The following is an 11,968-nucleotide window of genomic DNA, read 5'->3' as shown; positions in this document are numbered from 1 at the left end:
CGTTAAATAAAACATTTCTTTCTTTCTTTCCATTTCGTTCTATTGATGCAAATTGAAATATATTTAGTTAAATAGTTTATTATACTATCAAGTCATTCATGTTGTTTTACAAGTCAGGTCCTAAAGTAGAGCGTTTGTTTACACTGTGCATAGAGCTGTTGGACGGAGCTGATGTCACTTCGCCCCAAGCTATACCACCGGTCAAAATGGCTGCCCCCAGTTAGCAGGAATAATCAAATTTTTACGTGTTTTTCATTTGTTAAAGTGTCAGTATGTTGGTGGTCGGGGTATGCATCTTTTCAACATATAGGGCTCTTATTTGAGTTGATCCTCTCTTTAAAATAATGATGAGTAACTAGTGAAGAATATTCACCATGTTTGAACATGGCCCTAAACAGACATATTTGAGTATTTGACTCACTAATATTTTAGATTCCACCCCACCCCCTTTTCCCTTCACTGTGGATGCCCATGATGGGGATGGGTGGGTAGTGTGGGTGATCATATAGAATAGAGATTCTCCTACTATGTGGACAAATTTCGGGAAATACGGGTGAACATGAGTGGGGGAGTTGGGACGGTGAATAGATCTGGTTTAAAGCGTAGATTCTAGTACTTTGCAGAACAATTTTGAGATACTTTCCTACTAATAAATTACTTTATTAGATAGAAATGTTTGTCTGGATGCAATTAAGGGTATTTTAAACATAGTACATAATCTTTTTGTTTTTCTTCTTTCAAACCTGTTTCAATATACAACGAATAGCTGTTTCTAACTGTACTTTTTCTAATTCTTTATTCTGTCCACCAAGTTACCCATGCAATAAACTACCAATATACTGAATGGGTTTAACCATTCTATCACAAAGTAGATCAAGTATATCAAAAATCTACAAAAGCCTGCATGATAATACATGTAGGTCAGAATGACAAGGTCATATGATGGGAAATATTTACTATATGCTACTGTCTGCTAAGTTACCTTCAACTATAGCAAATAGGTAGAAATGTAATTTTGTCGGGGTTAATGCTAGCATGTTACTACAGTCAAACCCCTCAAAACTGGACCCCTCTGTAAACCAGAAATTTTTCATGGTACCATTTTAGATATCAGTACAGAATAGAACTCATCTTTACTAGATACACCTTACGTTTTACTTGTTTCCATTGGTGTCTGGTTTAGAGGGGTTTCACTGCATTGATATATCTCTTACATTATTGTGTATACCACATAATGGTGTAATCTATTTAAAGTATAGTCCTGGAATATTGGCTATAAATGCAAATTTTGGACATTTAGTAACGGTGGACAACATCGTAATTTAGTGGACAGTACAAAATACATAATTGTGTAATAACATTGAATTATACTGTAAATGATATTTACTAATGGCAACATACTTCTCTTATTAGTTATTTTAATAAACACAGGTAAAAAGAATTGTGGTTTGAATCTAATAGTATGTTTTGTGTTTTTTAGTGGAATTTTAAAAATAGCTACCAATAGGTTGATTGCAAACCATAGTGGCATTCCAGAAATCAGGATAATGCTAGAAATACTAAAACATCAGGTATAAATAAAGACGTTCTCTGTGAACAATATCAAGTACAAAAGCATCTTACACATATACAGTACTACATGTATATACAAAAGCATTTCACAAGGTCAATATTTAAAGTGCCAAAACCATAAATTGAGCACTGAATACTGCTGTCTGCCATTGGTGAGATATGAGTGTACATGTATTAATTTCTGTGGTCATAATTATGTTGATTAAAAGAATGGATGTAGCAACTGTATGCACAGTGGCTTGGTAGTTTTTATTGAATCTGATGTCTCAGACTATATGTCACAATTACGACATCCAGTTTGGTTGAATTAAATAAATAAAAAACAAACTAACTTTAACAAACTACATCTACCAATAGTACAACCAACACTAAACTGTTTATGGATCTTCTTGTGTATAACCCCCAGGGTCCCATTCAATTTGTCCACTCATGATCATTCTTGTACTTCAAACACTGATACAAATGAAGGAAATTTGTGCTTATTTGCCATATCTGACTGAATGTCTTGACAATTCTGCAGTGAACAATAGTCACCCTTTATTATGAGACATACCATTATGGGTTATCACATGTGAGACGGGATAAAAATAGGTCATGTTGTAATTGTATCGGTGGAGAAAAAATGTATTAAAAATAACCATTTGTGTCCGACTATTCTGGTCATAATCTGCAATAGTGGAGGTCTTAAGTACCTGACTATTTTTATTAAAAAATAATAAGGAACTATTCCAATCTATTTAGTGTCTTTACAGTGTGATGGCCAGGGTGGTCATTAGATGGAGGGAGAATAACTGGTTACTGTCTTAAGATATCGACTTTATCCTGCAAAGAACAGCATTTGCCATTCAACCTGAGCATAATAAAGCCGATATCTTAAGGCAGTCATTTTATTTATCATGCACAGTACTCAGAGAATTATATTTATTCCAGATTTTGGACATAAAGTGAGAACCATTAATCTAGTAAAGATTTCACAGTATGATATTTTTATTCCTAATATATGATACTGAAGATATTGAAACACACGAGGGTCATAATCTCTTTATCATATAATCTCAAGCTTAATGCAACATATTTTTGTAAACTGTATACGCAACTTTAATTCCAGTCTGCCATTACTAGATATTCAAATGATGTAAGAATGTGATTCTGATTCAAATGACGTCATTTTGGATGTCCCTACACTAGTAGTGCTGAATGTGAAATTGCTATTGAAATGTTTTTATTTGAATGCACACATCAATTATGGAGTGTCACAATTATGCATGCAGTGTCACCGTAGAACATTTGCCATGACCTCAATTAATCTAGTTTGAAAAATATCACATACTTTGATTACACTAGATGTGCTAGCTATTATATGATAAATATATGAATATAATAAATAATTTTGTACATTTCTTACATAAATCTTCAAGTAATTGTGTATGCATTCAAATTAAAACTTAATATGACTATAGGAAAATAGCAATAAGAATTCAAAGTGCAAATTCAAGAAATGAGAATGTTTAGTTTTTGTAGTGCAATGGCAAACAAAGTCCACAGTACGGGTGCTTGTCTGTTATTATCGTGCAAACAGAATGCTCCCACATCAAACATCCATCACAACCCTTCCATTCCAAGCATTTTAGTTGTGGACGCAAACACAGTTTGGAGTCGCAGTTGTCTGTGTTCCTGGCAGCTAGCAGTGTCTTCATCACATACTCCCGATAGTATGGAACGTGGTGCTGGCGCATGACTGTCGGGCAAACATCTTTTACAAGGCATTCAGCATTCTGTCAATAAAAATGATAGATGTACTTTTTCTATTCCACATAACCACATATGATGGAGTTTTATAATCATTCATTTTCATTTCAGCTTATTTAGTGCTTATATCCAATTAAGGTTCAAGCATTTTGTGTATAGCTTTATCATGTACTGTTACATATCAAGTTTGACTTTCATGGTGATTTTCCCATTTGACAGAGTTATGGCCCTTGAACTTAGGAGATAAGAAAATGTTTTGGGCCCAGTAATGGACATGTATTGCTTGCTTCATATTGTGGCTGTGGGGTTTTTATGATTAATAATGACTACATTATTACCAAGAAGCAAACTTTTTTACATCGGAGTATAATTTTAATTTAATTTTATGATAGTTGAAGAATGGTTGGGTTGGAGCAATTAGTTCTTAAGTTTATTTTTAATTTTTAATGTTAACATATATTCAGAAGTTACAATTATAATGACATCAATAATGTATGCAATTAATGTGACATCACAAAATGTGTTACAAATTATCATTACTTATTGCTTATACATATGAATGAATACACAACAATAATGCATTAATTTTTGTTGCCTAGGGGGAAAAAAATCAGGTGATGTTGAAATAACTGACCATGCATGTGAATATACTGCAACTGTTCCCATCCAACTGCTGGCTGCAGAGATATTGCACACTCTTCCACTCAGCAAGACCCTCAGCAAGACCCTCAGGCACATGTTTCTCGCGCTCTGCTCTGCTATGTATTCACTGCAATCAAAGTTGGTACTTGTCAGTGTTTCAGCCAGAATTTTGACAGGGCAGGGAATTAGTTTAATTGTAGGACATGCATAATACATTGGGGTGATTTTCTTTAAAAACGTTAGGGTTGCACAATTTTTCTACTGACTGCTAGGTAATTGGAACCACAACTATTATTTTGTTTGACTACTAGAGTTAGTGGTATCACAAAAAGTAAAACAATTATGATTTAAGACACCTACTTGTTACCACCTTCTGTTTTCTGAAAGGGGCCGATCAGGTCTATCCCTATTAAATCCCAAGGAGAATCGGTCTCGATTGGATGCAGAATTGGTGCTATTGTCTTTAGCCTTTCCTGGCGCTGACACTGGTCACATTCGTTGATCTGAAGGGTTAAACATTGTGAAACAGATTAATCACCATAGATGTACAGGCTCCCATTTATTATTAATGAAAATGCGAGAATCTGGATAACAGCATGTATTCATTTGCATTAGTACCAAACAATTATATTGGGTTCAAAACACAACACTATACATTTTGTGCATGGATTAAAACTTAAGATTATCTCCAACTCTAAATTCAGCAAATGATTTTAGTGCATAATACATGTAAGATCCAAAATTCATTTTCTATACAATCATCTGGCAACATTATGATTTTCTAATAACACTTTTAGGGAACATAGTCAAATTAGCCAATTGCTAAAAACAATTATGAAGTGGCTACAACATTTAGATGTTAAATAATAATTTTATTTTTAAATTGGCCACTGTTTAATAATTTTCAAGGAAATACCCCACATATCTCAAAATTCATTCTGGGGCGAGCCATGGATTCTGTACATTAATGTTCATAGAAAATATAGTATGAATGGGAAAAGTTAACTTACCCATTTCTCAACATCCTTTGCCATCCCCAGCCAGTAATAGGATTCCTGTATCTTGTCCAGCGTTTTGTTTCTGCCCCAATGTCCACCAGTTCCTGGTTCATCATGGCAGTGCTTAAGGGCAGACACACGCTCTTCTCTGGAATGGCATACCAGCTGGTGTTTTCCCTTGGCTTCATAATAAAGATTGTCACCTGGAGAAAAAGAATGTTAATTATAATTTAATTAATGTTATTAAAAGATGGGGACATTATATCATGGCTCTGAAAACACCCCATGATAAATGGCCTTGAATGGGTTAAATACATCAGACTATATACTGAGCTATGTCATGTCACATAGGTCAAATTTTGCTGTTTCGTTTTACTATTAACACTATGTTATATGCATAATTAGTATTATAAAACAGGGTATAAATCATGGTCCTACTAACAGCACGATACATGGCCTGCAGGGGTGGAAATATTACATTAAGATGTAAGTACAAGTAGATTTAGTAAACAAGTATTCCACAGAATTAAATGTCTCTTGTATTCAGTGTCACTGATACTTGCATCCATATTTTTTTTTTAATTCAATTAAAAATGATTAATTTAAAAACACCTTTAACAATCACACTTTTCCAGTTTGATTCGATTAAAAAAAATAATTAATAATATAAAAAGTTTGTGCCTACCTACAGTATGTTATAAACTTATTACATGGATATATAGTATTATAAAGCAGAGGGCCATATGTCATGGTCCTGCACAGCACCATGACAAATGGCCTGCATGGATGAAATATAGATCTGCATATACGTACAAGTAATTTAAGTTATTTTATTATCATCAGGCTTTTAAAATATTATAACAGGATACTGATATCCTACAAGCAGATCTAACAAATTATATTTAGGAATTGTAGCTGATAGATAAATATGATTTGAGGAATAATCAAAAACATACCTTTAATGGAATATTTTTTAACGGCCTTTCTGATTCCACTTTGGTGACCGACAGTTACATCTGGGTGATGTTTTCCTTCCTTCAAGTAATAAAAAATATACAGTGACCGATTGTCAGCATTGGAATGTGGCGGTGGTGTTTCTACCTGTAGTGACATAATTGAGAATTTTTTTTTATATAGCACGTGTGTGACAGAATACTTGCATAAAAATATATAGAGGGTATGGCAGGATGTGTTGAGAGCCTTTTTATAAAGGTAAAAAATATTTGGATGGCCAAGTCATTAATTGCAGTGAAATCACTAGGAGATTAATGGATTATCTCTAACTATAGTTTGCCTAAAATTAACTGAATTTCGTTTTTAACTTCACCCAATAAAAACATATTTATGACAAAGGATAAAAAGACTACACCCTTTATATCTCGCTACAGTATTTCCTTTGATTTACAATGATTATTTCCTGAATTTGTCCTCTGAAACCATCTTAGATTGGAGATGGAGTAGCTAAGCTTTGTGTTATAATAACAAGACTTTGTGGATTAACAACTTATAGAAATATAAGTAAGACCATACTGCAAAGCCAATCAATAAAGCTCAGTTTCTTTCGAGCAGTTTGAGTTTCTCCCTGAATTTGTCCTCTCAAATCATCTTGGCTTGGATTGGAGCCCGAGTAGCTAAGCTTCATGTTATAACAACAATATTTTGCTGTTTAACAACTTAGAAAAATATAATTAAGACAACATTGCAAAGCCAATCAGTAAAGCTCACAGTCACAGTTTCTTTCGAGCAGTAACTTCCTGAAGTGAATAGAAACGTAATGTAAACAACACTTCAAAAAGTATTTCAACAATATATAAACTCTAAACTGTATAGAGCTGCTTTTCCTCTGATATATTTATATATGGAGCATAATGAAGTAATAACGAAATATAACAACTTTGATTTCTTTGTTACCTAATTTCGATAAAATCACAACAAATCCGCAAGACCGGGCCATTTGTCACGCCGAAATTGACAGGTTGGGAAAACCTGTGACGTAATTTCTTAGCTGAGTTCTAATTGGTCAAATGTATTCACCGCGCCGTATGTCACGGAAAGGGCCATTCCATGGTATTTGGTACATGGGTGTGGAAATTTCAAAATGATCTTTTAAACAAATTTTTTATTATAGCTTAAAGTTAACACCCTTCAGCACATAGAAATATACTTTTATTGCCAATTTACTTTTGTTTTATGGGGTTTAATGAGTTTTATTTGAAAAAATAATTTTTGTAAGCCAGGACGTGACATTTGGTTTTTTGGTAATATTTCATTACTGTTATGTCAAATTTAAAATTAGACATCATTCATATATCTATATTATACTGCATATGAAAATACTACTTTCCCATCTTTCATATCATAATTAGTATATTAAATTATTTTTCAAGATATATAATATCACGTCCTGGCTGATTTGACATATAAAAGTTAATTTTATTTTAAAACTATTTTTCAGAAATAAAAATCCTTTTTAATTCTCCTTCTTTTTAATGTTCCAAGTATAAATAAAAGGTATAATGATAACTGGTTGTATTAAATGATTAAAATAACCATCTCAAACTTTAATAAGGCGGTGCGCTGCTCCTATCCTAGTTGGTGGAACCTGGTACTATACCCCGTTTACATCCTTTAGTCTTCTAAATTAAAGTTGTGCCAGCGTCTGATGAATGGCATAACGTTCTGTTTCTCTTGGTTAACAGAGAGGCGCCTCTGGACTTCGGGATCGTCAGAATACGTTTCGCTCTGCCAGATTCACCAGACGCAAACTTTCAACCTTTCCTCCTCCTCTTCAATACACCAGCGGATGAGTTAGATTTTGGGTCACTCTCCTAGTGACCTCTCCACTGGACTATTAACACTGGGTGGCATCGAGATTGGAAGGCACGACGGTTGGACTGACTGGGGGGGGGGGGGGGCTTTGGGGGGGTACTTTGGGTGGGTGGGGGTATTCCACCGGAAGTAGGATAGGTGCCGTAGGGCGTAGGCGGTTTCGGCCGTAGGGGTAGTTAGGTCTGTCTGGGGGCCTGCCCCCCTCCCCCTCCCCCCATGCTTCGGTCACACTGAAGTTTCCAATATGACGGATGCCCCTTATATATCTCTTCCCCACCTACTAAATAAACATCCTGTGGCGGGTGCCCCAATCTCCTAGTGGAGAACCTCCTTGCCAACTCCTAGGGCTAAATACCAGAGAGCTCTGTTTAACTTTTTTTATTTTTAGAACCGCCCAACTTAAAATGCGTCCAAAATTACATAAAATAAATTAAAAAAATAAACTTATTTAGTTTGGCAAAGACGCAAATAAATTATAAAGCCCCCCCCCCTATTTTGGATAAAGTCAAAATTGTCCCAAATATTTCTACTCCGGATTGGGCCCCTGGCCTCCAGAGGCCGAACCCCGGGTGGACATGCTCGAAACGTTCGTGGTACTTGAGCATGTAAAAGTTTTTCGGATCCGATCAAACTTTGAGCCAGGACGTGACATTAAAGATGGCATGTTAAATTGAGTAAAGGAAAGGAAGTGTTTTATTTAATGACGCACTCAACACATTTTATTTACGGTTATATGGCGTCAGACATACGGTTAAGGACCACACAGTTATTGAGAGAGGAAACCCGCTGTCACCACTTCATGGGCTACTTTTTTCGATTAGCAGCAGCAAGGGATATTTTATATGCACCATCCCACAGACAGGATAGCACATACCACGGCCTTTGATATACAAGTCGTGGTGCACTGGCTGGAGCGAGAAATAGCCCAATGGGTCCACCGATGGGGATCGATCCCAGACCGACCGCGCATCAAGCGGACGCTTTACCACTGGGCTACGTCCCGCCTCCCCAAATTGAGTAAAGATTAAAAATGTATTAAATCTTTCTATATAGAGAAATTAGCAAAACTGACTAGATAATGCACGTGTACCTAAAAGAAATTATCTTTATTTTCAGTATTTTTGCTCTCACCATCAAGAATCGGAAACGGAGAAACTGGACGTTCGGGGGAGCATGTTCGAATATTTAAAATGTATTTATGTAGATACAAAATTACTTTTATCAATTGATATGTTTTGACCAAGCAATGAATTATTGATAATCCACCAATGATGATGATGAAAAGGAACTAAGAGTTCTGCCCCAGCCAGATCTTATTGTTATCGAGGGATCCTATTGTTTACTGCATCGCGTGTCCTTCTTGCCTGAATATTGCATGGGTGTGGTGCAATACTGGAAGTTCCCATCGCGCTATAAATAGATCGCGCGTCACCCCAGTTGGCTTGGTCTAATACGGTCAAACGCTATCTGTGGAAATGCTGTTTTAATTTTACTGTTTTAATCATTGTACAGGCCTGTACGCAGACATTTATATGGGGGGGGGGGGGGGGCGTAATCGATGGTTTAAATGGCCGGAATTGCTAGGGGTCCCCCCCCCCCCCCCCCCTCCGAATTTTTTTTAAAATCTAGAATGCAGGAGATGCATTTTCCTGCATTCTGGGAAGTAAATTTGTCACATCGTCGGACTATTTTTTTTTTTTTTTACACATCCACGGACGGATCTCGGCAGACTATACGTAACCCTCGCACCCCCCCCCCCCCCCCCCCCCACTTCGTACGGGCCTGATTGTACAATCGGGAAATCAGTCCAAACAACGCTGTTTTACGAACAATGGTTTAACAACATTCCCTTTGATATATTTATGACTGAAATTTAGACAAAGAGCAATGGTGCTTTTATGTATACGCAGGACCACTGTAATCGTACGATACTTGTGTGGTGTGATATCATATTGTTCTATAAATACATTACTCGTCATCCCAACTGTCTTGGTCAGGTCACTCTAAAGTAAATACACGCTTCCGGCCAATTGAAGTATTGCATGATTGCCTAACTAAGCTTGACAATAGCTTAAGCCCCAGTCCCACTGTGGCGAATAGTTTGGGGAATCAATAAGAATAAAGAAAAATGGATTCGCCTGCGAATGGTGGCGATATTTTGTTAAAACATTCGGTGTCCGCATTGGTTCTACCTCAAGACAGAATTAATATGATGCGGTACGATGATATGTGCAAATCAATAAGAACTGAACACGAACTGGTAGGATGCAATGCGATGGCATTACGATGCAGTACAACGCAGTACGATGCGATGAGATGCAATGCGAACACGATGAGAATTAGTAGGAACCAGTACGAACCAATACGAAACAGTGAGATCCAATAGGCACTAGTACGGTGGGTCACGATTGTATAAATATCGCCAGCATTCACAGCGATCCTCAGTGCATCTGCAGTTCTGCTAGAGTGAAGAGATCATGCCAAGAGGTTCCATAATTAGGAAGGGCCACGGGGGTCCTGCTGGGCGCGACAAGGCCAAGGCCCCACCCACCCGGAAAGCTAGCCCACCTCCACAAGTCACCTCCAGCGAAGAAGAAGGTGATCTGCCTACTGACCCGGTGGAGAGATCCCCACAGCAGGAGACTCAGACGGGCAATGATATGCCACCCATCAAGCGCAAGAAGGCTCCGCCCCTCAATCTATATCGATGGCGTCCTTCAGCTCACTGTGGTTGAAGACTTGAGCATCGGAGTGGGAGCCGGCCGTCCCGATGTCGATCCACATGAACTTGTACTCCGCATCGACAGGGGCCATCATAATGATAGAGTGAAAGCCCTTGTAATTGTAATACAATGATCCCCCCTTGGCCGGACATCGGATGTGCACGTGTTTGCCATCAAGGGCGCCCAGGGCGTGGAAAAACTGCCATTTCGCTGCAAACAAATCTGCAATCGCCTGCCACTCCTGAGGTGTCGTTGGGCAGGAGATGACCTCCACTGCTAACTCTGCCACAATGGCACTGCTCACCTCAAGCACAATCTTCGAGATGGTGTTATGAGCCACTCTGAAGCTGTACATGAGGGAGTGGTAGCTGTCCCCTGCAGCATAGTAGCGGAGTGCGATGGACAGCTTCAGACCAGGTTCCAGAGATTTCCTAAACCAGGTGTTCTGCTTCGTGATACGATCACCGATTCTCTGCAACAGCTCATAGAACTAGGCTGGTTCCATCCGGATACAGTTCCGGAACCCTGCCACATCTTCGTGCTCCAATTCCCCCATCAGTTTCTCGTACATGCCATACAGTGGTCTCCTGATAAGCCATTCTCGGACCCAATATCTCCTCCGTTGTTGCCGGCATGCCCGATGTCGCACATGGAGCAAATGGACCACATTTAGGGTGTTAGCAGCATGCTGTTGTTGGACCATCAAGAGAACATTCATGAGGTGTAATCTCTGAACAGGAGTAAGTAGCGCCATAGCTGCTCATGAGTACAGATGTTCACTGCTCAAAATTTTGTCAGGTAATGAAACAGGATTTCACCCTCAATATATACCAATTGTCCCCTAATTCGTACCAGTTCTGATTGCATCGTTCTACATCGTTCTGAATCGTACTAAATCGTTCTGCATTCTACCTAGTCCTTACTGCATCGCTGTACATCGTGTCCGTTCTTATTGGTTTGTGTCTTATCGTCATGCATTCCTATCAATTCGTTGCGATTCTCACTGGTTCGTGTTAGTTCGGTCCACACATTCCTACTGCATCGTTGTACATCGTGTCTACACCGTGTCAATTCTTATTGATTTATATGTTATCGTTGCACACCTTATTTCATCGTATCGAATCGCACCAGGAAAGCAACACGAACCGGTGCGAATCCGCAACGAACTGACAGGAATGCACAACGATGAGATACGAACCAACAAGAATTAACATGAATTGACACGATGCAATACGAATAGGCTTCAATTCGCAGGACCCCTGCGAATGTGTTGAACATGCGGTTGTGGCCGATCTAATACGAAAGAGGCAGCGAACTAATAAGAAGTAATTCGAACCTTTACGATGATGCACGATGCGCAACGAATTATTCGTATTAGTTCGCAGCCAAAAATCGCCACAGTGGGACTGGGGCTTTAGCAGATAATAAGGTCACACCCAGACGAGCTGTACCATG

General features: G+C 38.2%; 1 long non-coding RNA gene across 2 annotated transcripts; it reads right to left on the bottom strand.

Moving 5' to 3' along the window:
* Positions 1-779: 779 nt before the first annotated feature.
* Positions 780-6,990, bottom strand: LOC121367626. Of its 2 annotated transcripts, none has more exons than XR_005957399.1 (6): positions 6,873-6,990; positions 5,918-6,062; positions 4,974-5,164; positions 4,324-4,466; positions 3,956-4,090; positions 780-3,347 (listed from the first exon to the last, which is right to left on the bottom strand). It is a non-coding gene; the product is annotated as an uncharacterized LOC121367626 (long non-coding RNA). The 2 variants fall into 2 exon arrangements; XR_005957398.1 differs by having other exon boundaries at positions 5,918-5,996; positions 6,873-6,953.
* Between the last annotated feature and the right edge of the window lie 4,978 nt (positions 6,991-11,968).

This window comes from Gigantopelta aegis, chromosome 3 (assembly GCF_016097555.1).
Source record: "Gigantopelta aegis isolate Gae_Host chromosome 3, Gae_host_genome, whole genome shotgun sequence".
NCBI lineage: Eukaryota > Metazoa > Mollusca > Gastropoda > Neomphalida > Peltospiridae > Gigantopelta > Gigantopelta aegis.
Note: the sequence above shows the minus strand (reverse complement) of the source record. Positions and strands in the feature narration are given on the sequence as shown.